Source organism: Corvus moneduloides, chromosome 5, assembly GCF_009650955.1.
Source record: "Corvus moneduloides isolate bCorMon1 chromosome 5, bCorMon1.pri, whole genome shotgun sequence".
Taxonomy (NCBI): domain Eukaryota; kingdom Metazoa; phylum Chordata; class Aves; order Passeriformes; family Corvidae; genus Corvus; species Corvus moneduloides.
This window is the reverse complement of record NC_045480.1, coordinates 66,150,089-66,170,088: the sequence shown is the minus strand read 5'-3', so window position 1 is coordinate 66,170,088 and position 20,000 is coordinate 66,150,089. Positions and strand designations below refer to the sequence as shown.

Genomic DNA, 20,000 nt, shown 5'->3' with positions numbered 1-20,000 from the left:
TTGGAAGTTTTCTACCCTCTTCTCTGCACCAACCCTCCTAAAATGATGATCACAAACATCTTCAGTGTGTCTATCTTTCACAGTAAAACTGAACTTCCTTGATAATGGACTCTGATAAGACATTTGAGATATCAGATCCTGAGTGTGTCACAAAACTCCTCAGATCAGTACTCAGCTCTCCTGGTTAATTTAATTTTTTAAACTTTCCCTTTCTGGCACTTAGAAGTGTTGGGCAAAACCCAAAAGTTTCACATTCTTTTTCTTTCCTAAATCTTTCTTTTAATGATATTCTTTATCCCTTGCAGCAGATGCCGAAGACAAGCAGGCAGCAGACTGACTAGAAGTATTTGAGGTCGGGTTGAGTAACTATTTCTAAGACCCAGTTCATAGTGCTTAAACACACATTCAAATCCTATTAAAATCAAGAGTTTACTTCAGTTAAACAGGACGTGAGCAAAGCAACTTTTTCTGATGAAAAATAAGGCCATGTTTTGTATGACCAGGATGCACTGTGATGGGCATCTCCCCACTGCTTGTGACAGAACTGAGCCACCAGATTCATATTCAAACCTAGAGCAAAATATCATGATGATGTTCTTTCTTCCAGGTTAAATCAGTCTGTGGTACTTTAGCCTGTTTAAGTTAGTATCTGAAAAGTGCAGAAGGATTCCTTAGGCAGCTCAATAATTTGAGGGTCAGCCCTTGTGAAGCTGCATCTGGAGCACTGGGAGCAGTTCTGGGCTATTCACTCCAAGAGAGACATGGAGCTCCCGGAGCAGGTCCAGCAAATGGCTATGAAGATGATGGAAGGACTCGAGCATCTCTCTTATGAGGAAAGACTGAGGGAGCTGGGGCAGTCCAGGCTTAAGAAATGATGACTGAGAGGGGACCTCACCATCTGAGAAGAGGGTGCCAAAAGGGTGGACCAGGCTCTGCTCAGTGCAATAGGACAATAGGCAGTGGGCAGAAACAGATGCACATGAAGTTCCGCCTGAGGAAGAACTACTTTACTGTGCGGGTGATCATGCACTGGAATAGATCACCCAGAGAGGCTGTAGAAATATTCTCACTGGAGATATCCCAGAACTGTCTGGACGCAATCCTGTACAATGTGCTCTAGGATGACCCTGTTTGAGCAGGGAGGTTGGACCAGATGACCTACTGTAGTCTCTTCAAACCTTACGAGTTCTGTGATCATAGAAATATCAGCGAGCATCAGGACCCTCTGGAGCAAATCCAAAGGAGGCCTCCAAGATGATGAAATGTCTGGAGCACTTCTCCTACGAAGACAGTCTGAGAGAGCTGGGGCTGTTCAGCCTGGGAAAAGGCTCTGGGGAGACCTTGAAGCACCTTCCATTACCTAAAGGGACCATGAGAGAGCTGGAGAGGGACTTTTTACAGGGGCATATAGCAATAGGACAAGGGGGAACAGCTTTAAACTGAAAGAGGGCAGGTTTAGGTTAGATATTAGGAAGGAATGCTTCGCGGTGAGGGGGGTGAGTCACTTCAACAGGTTGCCCAGAGAAGCTGTGGGTGCCACATCCCTGGAAGTGTTCAATGACAGCCTGGATGGGACCTTGAGCAACCTGGTCTATTGGAAGTTGTCCCTGCCTGTGGAAGCCAGGTGGGATCTAAGGTTCCTTCCAATCCAGACCATTCTGTAATTCTGTGATTTTGCAATTGAAGCAGAAACTTTCTTGTACAATGTTGAACTCTGCAGTCAAATTAGGAAAATCACTCTTAAGTCCTTTATAGTACACTGTGGTTTTGGGGCGTAAATTTCAGAAATATGGAAAGGGCACCACTTCAACACCAAAATCCTCAGATAATTGTTAGTCAATTATGATAGTAAACACCGCTTGCACTTAAGTTGTATTATTTCGTCAATTATGCTATTTACATACAAAAATCACCCTTGTCAAATACTCCATGACTCAAGTTTTAATTCATTTTGAAAGACTTAATGAACTCTGTCTTGGAACACATGCTTCCTGTTCCTTTGGTAGATAGGTCTTCCAATGCTCCAACAGGTGAAATGCAAGTAGGCTACATGTGCTTAATTTGGTTGGCTATTGCTATCATAAGGTATTTTTTTGCCCTCAGTGCCATCAACCATAAAGACATTTCAAGTGCACATAATAAGTGCTTAACAAAACACCTCACTTCCTCCAAGATTTTAATAAACTGAACTTGAAAAGGGCACTAGAACAGTAAGAAGAAACTCAAGGAAAAAGAATAATTGCAGATGATTTTTTTAATAATTGTTGAGATCTTGGTGTTTGGCTTTGGCAATTTTCTTTTCCTGAACCCATATTATGTTAATATGCATTTTTTCTTTACTTACACAACATTTAATGACCAATTTAATTTCTTTTGCAATTGTTTATTAATTTCTCTCAGTTCAGGACACCTTAGAGTTTTTGAGTAAAACAAAACCAGGTTTGCATGCTATAGAAGACATTTTGGTAAACAGCTGCTCAGAATTGTGCTCTCTTACTCAAAATATTCTAATCAAAATATATCAATGGGCAGGACCTTTATGTAAGTCTTCATGATGTATTAGTTTCTCCTATGCTTTCATTTTACTTTTTTTTAATCACCAATCTCTGCTTTTCATCTTCTCTTTAGTAAAAAATTATGCTGCTGTTGTCCATTGGAAGTTTGCTTAATTTTTATACTTCCTTATAAGCTAAATATTTCATAATAATGTTAAGTTCTCCCTATGGTACATTGATTGGTTATTCTCATTAGCTCCCTGTATAAAACCAGAATCAATATCCCTTTCTGACAGTTCTTTAACACATTCATAAATAAAGAGTTATGTCTTCCTCTGACACGCATGTACTTACTTGATTTATAGCAGCTTAAGTCTCTGGGAAAAATCATACACTATTACCTAGGCAAGTACAAGATTATTGTTCAGAGTTTCTATGGGAGAAAACGGGGAGAAAATCCTATCTATCAGCTCTCCCTGTAGTAGAAGAGCTGCATGATGGATGCAGTGCAGTTGCAGAGATCTGGTAGCCTTCATAAGGCATTCAGGCCAATACATAGGATTAAAATAAATAAAAATAGCGTTTTGAGCCATATAATCAGAGCTACACACCCAGGCCTCTGCTGCATTACTGTTGAAAGCATCCAAGATTAACCCAGGGCAAAGGAGGACGGGCCTGGTTCTTCAAATTCTGCTGTTACCCAAAAAGACTGTCTCGTTCACTCTTCTCCCACCCCAGGAAGCCACACATGCTGCTTGTGCACACTCTACACTGCGAGGTAATAAACCAAGAGCAACCCCAAACAACAAAATCACCTCTCTTTCCAGTTCAGTGAACTGTGGCATGCAATAAGCACAATATTTTGCATGATGATTGTAACAAAAAATTAAAAGAAATATTTCATACATATATAATACATAGACCTAAATTAAAGAGAAATTTTTCATACATATATAATGTGTATATATATATACATATATCCCTGTAGAGTAGGAAGAGATGGCACCAGAAAGAAAACAAACCAGAACCATGCCTCAATGTAATAATGACCAACTGCTTTTCAAGTAGCAGTTTGAAGAGAAGTGGTAATTAGAATATGAAAGCTGGGAAGTATTTACTACAACATATAAACATATTTATAAACATATTTATAAACATATAAACCCTCCTTAAGCAACTCCTTTGCCAGATTCGCTTTGTCATCAGGTTCCTGAGTTAAACTGTATAGCACTGGAGAATAAGCATTAAGTAAATGCCATCCATTAACATGACTTGAAACTTACTTCCACAGAAGAATTGAACCTGAAAAATTACTGTATTACATGTTCAGTTTGTCCCATTTCTGGATTTTAGGCATCATCTTGAAACATATTAAAAAGAAATTGGAAATTACATGGATTTTTTAAAAATATTTCTGTTTTCTATGCTCATTCACCAAACCAATCATCTCACACACTCATGTCTGAAGCTGAAACTTCTATAAAAAAGCAGCAGTGAGTCATAGAGAGTACACTTTGCTTGTTCGTATGATGATATCATTATTACTGTCTCAGTGACACTCCTTAACACCATTGCTATTGAATGTCTAGGGATGATCTCACTGGTCATCAATTTATTTAAAGTTGGAACATTTTAGAATACTTAAAATATTGCTGTTCACAGGAACAGATTTTATTCAAGTGTAGTTACTTGTAGTTACAGTAGTTACTGTAAAATCCCAAAATAACTTCCTCAAGAAATAATTTCAGCAATATTTTAAATTTTAAATAAGAACTTTATCTCAAGTAATGGTACAGGATGTTCCAGTTTCAGAAACTTGTGGTTTTGTGTCTGCATCATGGTTTTGTTTTCATAAATTTTTGAGTCTGAGAACACCAGAAAGCATTTTATTATCAATGTAAATGGAGATGATTCATACAATAATATTTAAAGAAAATGACCCTGAAATTCAAAGCAAAATGATGTATAGGTGGTCAAGAATATATTTTTTCATTATATTTTTGCACTGGATGATGTTAAGTCCTCACTAGTTAAAGGGACTATAAATGTCATTCATATAAATAAAAATAAAAATAAGTAGATGTTTTTCAAACATGAAGAAATATTAGGAAAGGAGCTGCAGAACAATAGGCTTCATCTTAATTTATGGTGGAGTATCATACAAAAGGAATAAAATGAAGCTCTTTTAAAGAGACTATGTGAATTTAGTAGATTAAACTACCTGAAGAACACTTCTTTTGCAAAAGTTCTTAGCTAATGGTTCCATACTAACAAAAAGCAACAGACCCCATTAATCCAACCAAGAATGAATTGAAGTACAGCTGGATGTTAAAAACACTACTCTGTCTGTTTGACATAATAAACAGTACAAATAAAAAATGTTTGCTAATAAAACAATCTAAACCGCAAATACTGTGTTTAAAAGAAATTTGGAGGTTCTGGTAATAGCCACAGAAGTTGGTTACAGAGCGGAATTAAAAGGGCTCAGTATACTGTGGGAATTTTACTGATCTCTGCTGATAAAAATATTGTTTAAAACTACAGCAAATGTCTATTAAAGTAGTAAAAGCTAGGGGGGAGGACACACTTTCATTCTTTTGATACCACATTAATCATGGGTTTGGAGCTGTACAAGGCACAAAGGATTAGTACTGAAGTATTCAGCAATCTTGAGCCCAAAACCAGGCCTCCGAGTTGGGAAACACATCTCAAGCAGGAGCTTTGCTTAAAAGTAACTCCCTATTGCATCCATCAACGACCCCACATGTAAGCTGCACATGAACACAGGTAATTTACAAAATATAAGGTGCTTTTTTTCTTTCTTCTCTTTCTAAATCTTGATGAAGCTGGTGAACACAGATGCTGATGCTGAAACTTTGGCAATCTCCTGACATTAAGTTAAACCGTAAATAAGAACAAAGAAATGTAAATGGGCATGTTATTTTCACTTCATTTATTATAACATTTTAGAAGTGTTACAGGGGATTGGTTGTTGTGTTGGGTTTTTTTTCACCTGCTTTGAAGTTTCAGATTTTGTTCTGAACGTGGTTCCCACACAGGGATTGTCCTCACCGCTCCCCTTCCCTTCAGACCGACCCACCCCTGCTGTGTCAGCAGCACATGAGCTGTACACTTCTAAAGCTTCCTGTAATTAAGTTCACCTTGTTGCATTATAGGCAAACATGTTCAGACTTATTTTGGATACATTTGGGAAATAATAGCTTTTTAGAGTCTACAATGAGAGGCAACGTGGGCTACTAAAATAAGCTGTGGTGAGGACAGTGTCTTGCAGTGCTTTTACATGTGGCGAATTCCCTTAGTGTCTTGGTACTTTCATCAGAAAATAAGGAACATTAATTTCTGTTGTTTTGCATCAGAACTAACATAAGTTTACAATAATGTTTGTGTTTAAAGTATATTGGTTTTGTGTGCACCTAGGATGGGATTCAGTTGACAAAAAGCCAAGTACGTGGTTCCATTTCAGACACAATTTGGGCATCCTGCCTGGACACCACTGCCTTTCCACAAGGCTTCTGGTCTCCCCTCAGCTCCTTTTTCATGTTTCCAATCCCAATAAAAACATTTCCAACATCCTAGGGCAACTTGCAGTTGCACAAGGCACATAGGATTTGGCAGTTGATTCCAGCTCACTCAGAATTATGTAAACTATGACAGAGTAATTTTCTGGCACATTTTTATGTATGTGAAAAATACCAGCCCAAGATCCTTCAAGTGACAGAGACTCTCATATTTCATGCCATGACACAGCAACTAACAGAGCAAGGGAAACCTATGGATGTACAATCATCTGGGTGTTTTTCAACCCTAATAAGATGTTAACACAACTCCTTGCCGGGTAATAAGAAGTTGACTTTGCCTCTTGCCAGCTGGGACAAAGAGTTCAGCAGCCAGACGTTTCAGTGGAAGAACTTCAGCCTCAGCAAAGAAACAGCAAAATACCCATGACAAAACACAGAGCCACCCACCCTGACAACCCAGCGATCCTATGGCTTGTGCCAGGCTGACACGCTGATGGGGCCAGCCCTGGGGTGCCACAGAAGTTGCCTTCCAGCCTGCAAAGTGGCACAGTAGCTGGAGTACTGCATCCAGCTCTGGGCTCCTCAGAACAGGAAGGACATGGACCTTTGGAAGCAGCTCCAGTGGAGAGACAAACAAATTATCAGAGGGATGGAACACCTGACGTGTGAAGACGGGCTGAGACTGTTCAGCCTAGAGAAGAGAAGGTTCTGGGGAAGCCTTATAGCACCTGCCAGTACCTAAAGGGAGCTACAAGAGAACTGCAGAGGGACTTCTTTTTACAAGGACAGGTAGTGGTAGAACAAGAGGGAATGGCTTTGAACTGTCAGTGGGTAGGTTATGTCAAGTACTGGGAAGAAACTCTTCACTCCTAGGGTGGTGAGACACTGGCACATGTTGCTCAGAGAAACTCGGTGCTCCACCCTGGAAGTGTTCAAGGCCACATTGGATGGGGCTTTGAGCAACCTGGTCTAGTGAAAGGTGTCCTTGCCCATAGCAGGGGGTTGGACTAGCTGACCTTTGAGGGCCCCTTCCAACCCAAGCCATTCTATGATTCTATGTCTTGCCCTGTCCCCAGCAAGGCTGAGTGAGGATGCACCAGTACCTCATGTGCAGCTCAGGGCCAGTCCTATCTTCCCCAAAACACATATTTTATCCTGCCCTGATGGCAAATGCCATACCAAAGCCTCTTAGCCAATAGAGCAAATACAGCAGAAAGACAGCCCTGGATCTCTGCAGCTCCTCCTCTCTCCTCCAACCATGATGGGAAACATCAAAAAAGGGCAGAAATCTGCTTTTTGCCTCCCTCTGGCGTTTTGATCTTTCTCTGCCTCAGAAAGGGGAAAGGAAATCAGCCACTACTGACATGAATCCTTTGTACCCATTTTCCCTTTCCACAATGGTATGGAAATCAGACTTTCCCAGAACGCTGCTATTTCACCCTCATTGTCCTGACTTTTGCTTTGGCAGTGTAAATTAGAACTAGTGTGGTTTGTCCCATCCTCAGACAACATGTTAGGAGACCAGATTTCTGCTGTTCTAAAAGGACTATCCGTCTGCAGATTTAGGAACCCAAACACATCTCCTTCTGGAAACAATTATTACATCTGCTGTTCTGAATGGTCATTAGGACTGGCTGAAATTATTACTGAAAATGGGCTTACAACGACAAAGTTTCTCAGGGAATAGCTGCATTTCTTACAGTGGGGGAGGTGGTGGTGGGGGAAGAAGTTAAAGTCTTTCAATTCATGGCTACTTTCTAGATTTTTTTTTTTTTAAACTATTCGAAGAAAGCGTTCATATTTCTGTGGCACTTTCTTTTAAAACCTCTGTGAAAGGAACATCTTCTTTAAAGCTGGCCTTGAAACAGCCACTAATGGGAATGCTCAATTTTAAGATGCTCCTTTGAGGGACAGATTTACACACCAAGGCAAACCACATAGGCATTTAAAATATTTTCAAAACCAGGGCACGGAAAGCTGAGGAATCTCGGCATCTGCGAAAATGTGACTCTAATTTGTAATACTGAGGACACTTAAAAACAAGGTCTTTATTAAGGAAATAAAAATGAATTCTGACTCATTGACGTTAAACTGGTATTAAAAGAATCTGGAAGTCACACAACAGCACTGAAGAAGAGAAAGGAGAGAGATACAAAGAAAGTACATAAGAACAAAAGAGATTAATAGGTTTAAAGGAAAAAAGCCTGACAGTTTTAAATATAAATGTACTATGAGATGCTATTCCTGCCTGTTCCCTTACTTTGTAGGTCTTGTTCTGATACATAGTAGAAAAGGAATGTGTTGAACCTTTTTGATCCATTCAGTCTTAATAGTAAAAGTAATTTTCTCAGGTGGGCACTGAACAGTTGCAATCACAGTTTATTTTGGCAAAAATCTTTTAAGACACTATGAGGGTAAGGAGTGACAGCACAGCATGTCTTCTAAGCTTGATACCAGCAGATTTGCAGAAGACCCAGAGACAATAAATTGTATTTTTCTGTTGAAATCTCAAGGTGGTTTATTTCAAACGCACTTTACCTGGGGTTAATGAAAAAGAACGAAAATATTCTAACTGCGGTCATGCAGCTATTGCTATTATCGTTCTCAAGATCCATTTAAGCTCTAGCACAGTTGTCTTTGGGCTATCAAAACCAAAAGAACTTTCTTCTCTGAAAGACTAAAGCTTTCACTATCTACTTTTCATTCCCATTCACTCCATGGTTGCTTAAAAACATAACACCTCCCCACCCCTTCACATCCTACCTACCAATTAGGCTATTTATTGTAGAAGACCACACTAAAGGTCTGTCTCTTTTTTGACACAAAGACTGCTTAAGCATCATATCATGCATGACAGGTTAGTTCTTAAGACAGGAACTAGTAGCAGAAAATTAACTTTTTAAAAAGTTGTCTGCTTTTATCCTATTAACATCAACATATCACAAAATCAATCAGGTTGGAAAAGACCTCTGAGATCATCAAGTTCAACCTTTGATCTCTTCTGAAAGTTCCATTTGGTATGGGATTTCATTTTCTGGAGTAAGAAGGTATTGGTGTTTTTCTGGGTTTTGTTTTTGTCTTTTTTTTTTTTTTTTTAAATTAATTGTCAACTTCTTTCAACAAGTAAAGTCGTTGTTTAAAACCTCCATGTCTTCTTACCCAAGATACTCCTGGCAGCTGTTTTTTCACTGCTGAAGTAGTTCTTCATAAGCTTCTACACTTAATATAGAAATGAACTTGGTTTTTTAAAATACTTTCCACATACCCATTAAAAGTATACTAGAGAACAGCAACACAATATGATAAGTGAACTACATGGAAGATATGAAAAAATTCTATTTTTTGAATTTTTTCTTTATCGACTAGACGTGCACAAGGACAGAGTTCGATCTCTGCTATACAGGCAGTTCACAGGAGGTCACCTTATCACTACAGTGCTATTTTGCTTTGGCTTGGTTGAACTTTTCCAAAATCTTTGTGATAAACAAAACAATTTTTCCATTACTAAAGGCCACTCACCTGACAGCTCAGGGTCTCAGGACTCGTATGGGTTGTCTTCGCTTGGGCTGATTTTAGCCTTAAAAAAAAAAAAATAATATTTGTGATAGCAGTCACCTGGTGGTCAGCTAACTACCAACTACATTTTTTTCAGAATTCTTTAGTTTACAGTGATAATGAGCAGCTATTCCTGTTTCTAGAATAAAATGAACTGCCAAAGGGTGCATGAGTGCAGAGCAGTACCAGAGGTGCAGGAGTTCTGACAGAAACCACAGCTGTAATTCAGAGGTCACTACAGGATTTCAGCCTTCCATTGTTCAAGTAAACCCAGCTTTAGAACAAAAAGTGAATGGTGAGGAACAAATGAAATGAGTAAGCACAGAAGCTGCATTCAAAAAACTTCCAAAAATAAAGTCTGTGGAGGACAGAACTATCAAAATCTTTCTTCTCCCAATAAAGGGAAGAAACACCCTAAGCCAAGACCATATGCATCCCAGTGATGACTTCAGGATGCTGATAGCTCATTCTGAGTCCACCTCTTTCTTTCAGGAAGGCTGAAGCTCCCAGTCTTTGGACCCAGAGGGTTTCTGGAAAGGATTTTTTATTTCCCCAGAAAAGTAATATAACTGCATTATGATTTTTTTTCTTACATTATTTGAATTATTAATATATATTGTAACTAATAAATCAGACTGTTAGATTGCTAAATCACTAACTGGAGTAACAATAATTTCCGAGTTTCAGCTGTGACTGTGTTTCTCTTTTGCCCAAGCAAGAGTTATGTATAATAAGCATGAAGCATGATGACTATATGTATATAGTCACGCAATAAAAAACAAACACCAAACAGAGCTCACAACCATGTATTTAAAAGATGCACATCATCCTAATTGACAAAGAATATTAGAAAATTAAAAGAGATGTGTGAACAGCTATAGTTCTTCAATCACAGGTGCATTTACCCTGCCAAAACTTTGCAAAAATATTTTTGCTCACTTCAGCTGTGACTAGGGAATTTATTTCATCTGTAAACAACAACAAAAAAAAGACATAAAAAATAGCAAAATCATAAAGTTGCTGCAATCTGTTCTAGAAGCATCAAATGAGTTTTCATCATCAAATCTTTTCAACCAGAAAGTGATTTGTGTTTTGTACAAATTATTTAACTGAATACAGTGAAACTGATGAATTTTCAAAGATACACAGTACTCATTTCATAGAAGTGCACTTTAAGAGGTAATTTTGTGGAAACACACATATTCCATCTATGGTTCAGAAAAAGTGAAACTTTGTGAAGACTTTTTATCTCCTTTTATGTTGCACTTACTGGGTGTAATGGACAAGCTTTTGGGGCTTTTTGGGGCTCTTTCTTTAGACTTAAAATAAAAGCAATAAACTCAAAGTTGAGAATTATTATGATAATTATTTAACCAATTCAAAAGAAAATGGTGGTTGGTACCAGCAGAGCAGAGGGAAACATCAGCAAGCAAAGCAGTAATAAGTTCAGTAGGTCTGGTGGGACAGAGAGGTCAGGCAGAGGTGCCACCTGGAGAGAAAGGCCAGATACTAGGGAGCCAGTATCTCAATGGTTCTTAATGTCAAGTACAGCTGTGAATGTTAGCTATGAATATACTTATTTTTGGTAGTTATTTCTTAAGAATCGGGGCTGAAAGATCAGAAATGCAGTCTTCCTTTTCTGAGATACTGTTCTTCATCTGGCAAGTGCACACATTTTACCTTCATAAATTAATTATAGAAGGTCATGCTAGTGGTTATCTGATTTTGTCCATGGAGTATCTGCAGGGGGCTTTTGGTGCAGTATAGGAAAATGCATTTCTGATAGCTTTGCTCTGAGAGACATCTAATGCTTGGAAAATTATGCCAGAAATTTTGCGTATTTTCAGCTTCCTCAGGCTGGTATCACTTGGTGGACATTCACCTCTGACACACCTCTCTACACAAGGTTAGTAAGCCACTTCAGTGCCCAAAGAAGGGCTAGAATCATGCCAAGGATTCTTGGTATGCTTCAAATAACTGGTAGGGTAAATATACTGGTCTTACTTAAAGTAGATGGTGTTCTTTCTGCTTTATGAGACTCACCAACAACACCAGCTTGAAAACTTTTTCCAGAGGCAGCTGAAGGTGGTACAGTCGCTAAGTTGATATTCTTAAGATAATTGTTCTAGAATTAAAACCACAAATCTATTTATAATCTGATGATTTCATGAATTATTTTAAAGGAAAATAGATCAAAAAACCCCACACCCCACTCTGCCTTACTCTGGATTAAATATATTCAAAACGAAAAGTATTTTGATTAAGGAGACTGTCCCTTTGAAAATTGTTTTAAATATCCTATGTAGTCAGTGGTTTTCTTTTTTAATTGAGAAGATTCAAAACTTACATTTTTGCATTAACATCCCCATCAAAAGCTTTATCAGAAATTCTCCCAACAACCCTGTTAGTAGCACATATGCAATCATCCTCACGCTGTATTTAATTGGGACAGATACAAGAGTCACAGCTGTTTCTGTGAGAGTTTCAAGCTAAATTACATTTTTGATTGAGTTACTTGAGTGGCAAATCTCCATTAGTCAGTTATATACTACATGCTGTTATATCACTCTCAGAAAAGCAAAAACTTCATTCATCATTACTACAGCTCTCTATCAAACAGGCTTTTTGTATACATTCACTGCATAATTTCGATTTGAATATTCCCCCCATAAAAAACCTAAACCAACCAAACAAAAAACCCACCACAACTCAATTGTCTCCACTATTTAAAGTATCATGGTAAATGTCACTCTTTTTAATGAATAGTTTGCTCAAGTATATTTCAAGTACTACACAAATAAATAGTGTTCTTTTAATACTTGCAAGTAATCTATGTTAGTTTATAAGTAATAATTCTGCTAAAATGAGAAGAAAGGAGATTGGATTACAAGTCCCTTTCCAAAAGAGCCAAATGTGTATATATGGAAAAGCGTTAAAAAGATGAACTTTATATTAAAGTAAGCAGTATCAGTTCATTTACCATATAAATACACTCCTAAGTCCATTCTTTGGTGAATGGTTACTGAAAAGACTGAAAAAGATCCATATCAAGTTAATGAATTCTACTCTCCTGACTTACAGAAAAGAATATAAAATAGAAAAATCTACATATATTATTTCAAACTGCTTATTAGATAGACTTATCTATAATATATATGTTAGGCACAAATTACATTAAAATAACATTTACAGAACTGCAAAGGAAAAGTTTCACAAGTTAGAAAATGGGAGGGGGCAATGAAAAAAATCAATGTTGGCTGAGTAACCTCAGCTCACCCCTTCTGCTGAGGCAGTATTTTGTGATCTTTATTTAAAGCACATTATGACATAGCAGATGTTGGAAGCCAATGCTGAAGAGCAGTGGTAGGAAGCTAGGAGACATGGAGCAAGGATAGATCACTGACATTTTCCCTTAAAGTGATACAATCATGGTGCCACAATACGGTCCTGAAGCCAGCGAAAATACTGCTGCTTCATTAAACTCCGCACCTAGAAATATATCAGAGGAATTTGTGGTTTGTAATTTCCCAAGTACAACATAATTAAGTTCAATCTAATCTGATAAATGTCATATGTGATTCATTGCCACTCTCAAGGTTGGAAAAACCCCAAAACTCCCAAAATGGTGGTGGTAAATCAGTGCCTAAAAGGTGGGGGGCTTAGAAACACAAAGCAGAGGCTTCAAACCATTGATAAATTTTTTTGAGCACCATGGTCATCTGTTTTCTGATAGAGAAAACTAATGGGTCTTGGCAAAAGGACTTTAAATTGGCAAGGAAGAATAAGGTCCTCAGTAAGGGACAGGAAGAAACAGAAAAAAAAATAAAAAAAGCAGCAAGTACACAAGAAAATCAGTAAGAAAGATGCATCAATAGAAGAAAGAACAGAGGGCACCAAACTGGGATCCAGCAGGCAGGTAATTTAAGGGTGTTTCTAGAAAGTGGCAAGAAAGATAAAAGCAAAACTCAGCAAAATGAAATAATGAGAAATAATGAGAATTGTATGAGGCCACAAGATATTCCTGTTCCAGTGAATTTAAATGTTCTGTTTGGGACAATAACAGAGAAACTCAGAAACACAGTTTAGTTTTGAACTGTGGTTTAAAACTAAATCGTTGAAATGTTAGTACAGGAAAGCCCATGAGACAGAGGAGTGACTGCTACATTTGTACACACAGGAGGCATTCCCTCCTCCAAGGTAACCATCGAAATAGGAAGGAAAATAATGTCTTTAAATCCCTGGGTGAAAATAGAAGCAGAGAGAGAATGAATGCTTTCACTAAAGAATATCAGCACAACATACATGAGATGAAGTCTGGAAGGTGACAACACATACTGAAATTAGTTGAAGAATGATTAAAAGCTATACCAATTTTAATGCAGAAATTATCTTAGAAATAAGAATATACAGAGTAGAATCAATTATTCTCACATTCATTCAGCAGGCATGGTTCCTATGCACAATGCAGGGAACATCAGGATCCTGCAAAAGGAAAACTCAAGCGAAAATGCTTTTAAATGCTCTCCCTCTCTATTTACAGACACCTTTCACCACTAAGCAGGACAATGTCACAGTAGTCATGCTTCACAGCTGGAACCGAAAACTAATATGCTTGGGTTCCTTTTTTTTTCCTTTTTAATTATTTTTAAGCACCAGAATTACATTAAAAGGTAGAAGTCTCTTTTCACCACAATCATCCTTAACTCATGTCTGCTAAGGAGGTAGGTGGTGCCAATGTTTATGGTTGCCCTGTAGAGAAGGGAGAAATTCATCAGAGAGCCAAAGGAATGATAAATCCCTTTCTTCTGAGGGAGTTTCCCCTCTGTGAGTGAGACAGGTGAAACAGTTTCTGACTAATTTAATAATGAATATTAATCTGTAGAAAACAAAACCCTGTTAAAAGAAGCTTTCTGGCAATCTAACATAGTGGTTAAAAAACTAAAGTAAGGACAAAAGCACTGAGATGAGGAAATCTTTAGCTCTTGCTTGCCTTGGAGGTGTAAGGAATTCAAACAAGGCAGCATCTCCAATTAAACCCATCAGGTCCCTTTCTGGATTTTCAATTGCCACTCAGATTCCATTGCCTAGCCAGTAAAGGCAGACACATAGCTCTGAGGTTTGGATTCCTTTCTGGAAACAGATACCTAGGAATAATCCATTTCAGTGCTTACTTCTTAATTACCAAAATTCTGCCGTTTTCTAGTTTGATCCCAGCTGTCTCTTCAGCTGCAGCTGACTTCAATGAGACAGGCATGCATTCAGTGGAAGTCTCAAGGTAATGGAGAAGCTTCAGAGGGCAAGAAAAAAAATCCTAAAAAATCTTTTTTTAAAAGAAACAGAATACGTAAATCCCCGAAGCTTTCACCGAAATTACTAGAATTAAGTGAGGCAGCATGAATAGCATAGCATAGCATAGCAAAGCAGAGAATGGAATGGAATGGAATGGAATGGAATGGAATGGAATGGAAAGGAATGGAATAGACTAGACTAGACTAGAATAGAATAGAATAGAATAGACCAGACCTCCTTTCCGGTAGGAGGGGCCTACAGTGATCATCCAATCCAATTGCCTGGACAAAAGTTAGAACATGTTATCAAGGGCATTGTCCAAACATCTCTTAAAAACCAGCAGGCTTTGGGCATTGACCACCTCCTAAGGGACCCTATTCCCATGTCTGAAAACCCTCTTGGTAAGGAAATGCTTCCTAATGTCCAGTCTAAACCTCCTCTGTCACAGCTTGGAACTGTTCCCATGTGTCCTGTCACTGGAGAGCAGGGAGACCAGCACTTCGTAGTCCAATGCTCCAATCTATCCAGATCCATCTGCAAGACCTCCTCCCTCTCAAGAGAGTCAACAGCACCTCCTTCCAGTTTGGTGTCATCAGCCAACTTGCTAATGGTGCATTCAAGTTCTGCATTCAGGTCATTCATAAATATATAAATATCTGGAAGAAATTCTTTACAATACACAGAAGAAATTCTTCACTGTGAGGTCAGTGAAGCACTGGAACAAGTTGCCCAGAGAAGCTATGGATGTTCCCTGGAAGTGTTCTAGGCCAGATTGATCAGCCTGGTCTAGTGGGAGGTGTCCCTGCCCAGGGCAGGAGGGTTGGAACTAGGAGATATTTAAGGTCCCCTCCAATCCAATCCATTCAGTTATTTTATGATTCTATATTTAACAGAACTGGCCCTAGAACTGAACACTGAGCAGCACGGCTGGTGACAGGTCACCAGGCAGCGTAGGCCATTCACTACTAGCCCTTGAGTTCTCTCCCTTAGCAACTTCTCCACCCAGTGGACCATGAACGAGCTCATCCCACAGTTTGACAACTTGTCCAGATGATGCTGTAAGGAACAAAAGTATGAAAAACCTTGCTAAAATCCTGAAGAAATGCACCCATGACCTTCCGTTCATCCGCTGGGTAGGAACCATTACACAGCAGTATGAGTATGGAATTGCTGAGGTAGTCGAGACAGAGGTACAAGTACAACACACATGGCTGAGAAACAGAAAATGATTTGATTTTTTGAGGGTTTGAATGTATTTCAACATGCTCCTCAGACAAAAGTATTATCTTGTATATAATTACAGAGATTTCATCAAGACCGTCTTATGAAAAAATATACTGTAAGAAAAAGAAGAATCTTCAAATAGAGAGGGGTCGCATCAAAAATACAGTGTCATATATCAAAACACTGCTGATACAGAGTAGTAGATCAAATAACATCTACTGGCATGGTAAACCAAACATCTGCCTGGAAACCAGGGGGGCACTTTGACCGATGCCATACTGATTGGAAGTTTACTGTGAGTTTCCAGGAAGATTTTTATTTCAAGAGAAAGCATTGCAAGAAAAAGGGCTAAGCACACCAGAGGTTATTTTTGGAAGCACATGTTGTCTTAAAGGCTAAAGTTTTACATTGCATCTGTAAAATATCAGAGTTAATCAGCTTGAAAAAAACCCAAAGTGCTTGGCATTTGAAAGTTCTAGCATCTGTGTCAGTGCCACATTTTCATGTTTGAATAAAGAGATATCCAGGAAGAGGGCTCTTTTTGTGGAAATAAATTAATTTTGTTTTTATTTCCATCTCTCCCATCTCAAATTTAAGATTCTCTTAGTTTAGAAGCTGAGGGCCACATACACTTAATCCACGACATATTTTTATTGATGCTTTGGTGTAATGGCAGATTTCACTTCTCCGTGTCTGTAATTGATATAAGCAGATCCTTGCCACTGAAGTTATGGTTCAAGTATGTTTTGAAATAGAAAGGAATCCTTCAAATTGATTTATACAGCCCTGCCACCTGTAATATCTGTAGGTGAAATTGTAGCTACAACAGCCCACAATATACCTCCTGATGTCATAAAATTGCTCTTTCTAAAGGAAAGATTCTCTTGAAGGATCAATTTTTTATCTTGTTTCGTTCCCAAATCTATACAACATTTTCATGAAGCTAGAATATCTTCCATGTACAAGGATTTCCCACTAGAAATTCATCTCTATTCCTCTAAAGTTTATATTTATTCTAGGCTATGAAGCTTTTCTAAAAACATCTAAGAATTCCTTGGCTGGGTCTGCATTGTGCTCACTTTTCTCTGCAATCAGACATATTCTTAATTTTCAAGTTAATAGCATCAATTAATGGTTTTGAATTAGACCTCATTTTTGTGACAGAATTCTACTTTCAAATGGCCCTGCACAGTGACCTGGTCACAGCCCTCTGTGAATTCAACAAAGGCTATGACCTCTTGCAGTTGTCCCTTATTGTGACCTCCTTAATTGCACATATTAGGAGACACCAGCGAGTCAATAGCCATCAATCTCTTTACTCTGTTCAGCTATTAAGGTCTTATTTCAGACTGCTCAAAACACCAGAGAGTTGATTTTTACTCCTAAATCAATGGGACTTCAGCATATTAAACATTTTCATAAACACACAGAAGTCTGGTATCCCATCAAACTTACTGAAAAATATTATTTTCAGGTGTGTTCTTGTATGTAATGTCTGTGTAGAACAGCTGAGGGACTATATGTACTTTTGCTAGATGATCCTCAGCAAAATCATTACTTAGAGCAGATCAATAATGTTCTCCCTCTTTAAGAATCACACCCTGATAATGGTTTTTGTAAAATAAAAAAAATAGATGAGCTGCAGGTTGTTCCACCGGACGCATGGCTCTATCTCTACCAGCATTTTGACCAAAATCCAAGCATTGGCAGACAGCATTTCATCTGTTACTACTCTATCAGATCTCCTTATTGCTATTTTCTTGCATATTTATTAGGCTAAGTTCTCTCAAGAACAGACTGTAGTAGAGCAGAATACTTAGTGTACTGGTTTATTAAAATCCCTCCAATGGGGAGACTCACACACCAGGAGATTTAAAATTGGTGAAAATGACCTTGCAGATATCAGTCTGAGGTGTAGCTAGCTTTTCTGGAGCCATACTGTGTGAAGAAGTTGAGCAACTTATCTGGATAGCTCTAAATATTTTTATTTTTCTATTTTTTGAGGGAAGGAGCTGCTGCATCTATAGAGAGATTCAATTATTATTTCTCCTTATCAGGCCTGAAGTTCTGCTACCTAATACATCATGTGTTCCTGCATCTTATGGAACTGCAGATCTCATAATGTTTCTTGACTCACAGGATTTTTCATTTTGCTTTGGTGGCAGTTTTTTGCACAGAGCTTGCCTGTTTAAATTGGGATGCATTTTCTGGCTCGTGGAGCTCTGGCGTTGTCATGTGGTTTTACAAAAATTGTAGTATCTCAGTTCCTAGATACCCTTACATAAGTGTTCTCATATATATATATATATATATATATATATATATATATTCTTAATGGTCTGCCACCATTTCTTATATGCGCAAATATGTAGAGAGCATGTGTAAACATTGAACTCAACAACACCTTCTTGTAATGCATTTTTTTCACCTTATGGTTTCTACCTAATTTGTTGCACTTCTTTAATCTGGACTGAGGACATGACTAACTTCAATGAAGAATATTTTGGTTTACATTGCCTTTTTTTATTAGTAAGATGTATAAGGAAGAAGCATTCTAACACTTTTAGTAACTTTTATTTAAAGCTGTTGTGTTTTTCTACTCCTGTTTGACCACAGCATTAATCCAAAGGCTAAGTATACTTGTTAGTGTAAAGCATTAAGTCCAAATCACAAATTTATGCTTGATATTTTTAAATTGGTAGCAACAAGAATTATTTGATGACTACCACAGACTTTAAGATAAACTGAAGATCATAAAAATGTTACCTTAAAGTTAAATTGATGCTTAATAGGAAAAAGTTATATTTGTGGTAGTAAGAAAAGGACTTCCTTTCTTCTGGTACATAACCTTTGCTCATCCTGCTCTTTATATATGCAGATTTCTTTTCAAGCTCTTCTTCTAGGCAACCAGGAAAAAAAAAGGATTTTTAATCTCTGATTAACAGAATTTAGCTTAATATATACAGGATTTTGCATCTATTTCCAATCTTTTAAGGAAAGTCTCAAAACCAGCTAAAGAGGTCATTGAGTTCCATGTTTACGCATGCTCTCTGTATACTTTTGCATATAAGAAATGGTGATAGGTTGTTAAGAAGAGCTGGTCTTAGAGACAAGTGTCAAGCCAAATTGTCCTGCATTTCACTTTGCTTGGATACCATCAGCTCTCACCTCTCTTCTCTCCTTCAAATGTGTGTTGGGAGCTGTATGGTATAGTACTCACTAAATTATTTCATGACACAATAACAGCAATTTAAAAGCTTTTAAAAAAAAATTGAGAAAATGTCTCTCTTTTTTAAGTTCTTACTTTTTTCACAATAGTTCTGAAAACTAAATATTTTATTTCAATTTCCTCTGCAGAAAAATTTTGTAGGAATTGGGTTGATCTTTTTGGCATTGAATTTTTTTCTTTTTTTTTTTTTTTTTGAGATACAGTTCACATATGCATGCAGTCCACCACAACTTAATTTTTCCTTAGAGAGTTTGAGTTTATAAATAGGAGATTGAGAGTCAACTGTCTTAATGCAAGAGTTTAAAACAAGTTAAATCTTTATCCCAGAGTGGATAGTATATATTAATCTACATGCACTCTCTGAGAAGACAATAAGGGAGCACAGAAGTCCCATGTCACCAGTAAGAAAACACCATATTTTTGTCTCAAGGCAGATTTCACACATGCTTTCTACCTATCAACCTGTAAAATTACTTCACAGGTTCAAATTTTATTTTCAGATGGGACAAGGGAGTTGTGACCCTAAAATAGCAGCAAAGGTTAATTAGCAAGTGATGCCCAATCTCAATTTATGGTGAATTTCACTGTTTGCAAAAGTGGGAACAAGGGGGCCACAGCAATTCATCTGTTCATCCATGCCCCCGGTCCTGCTTTTGGCTCTGAGATGAA

The 20,000-nt window shown here is 37.9% G+C and overlaps 1 long non-coding RNA gene across 1 annotated transcript in view; it reads right to left on the bottom strand.

Moving 5' to 3' along the window:
* The window catches only part of LOC116444546, an 86,716-nt gene that overhangs the window by 34,647 nt on the left and 32,069 nt on the right, over window positions 1–20,000 (bottom strand). The window contains exons 3-4 of the long non-coding RNA XR_004240380.1: window positions 11,633–11,714; window positions 9,554–9,611 (exon numbers count right to left, since the gene is read on the bottom strand). This is a non-coding gene — a long non-coding RNA (uncharacterized LOC116444546). The remainder of the gene's footprint in view (window positions 1–9,553; window positions 9,612–11,632; window positions 11,715–20,000) is intronic.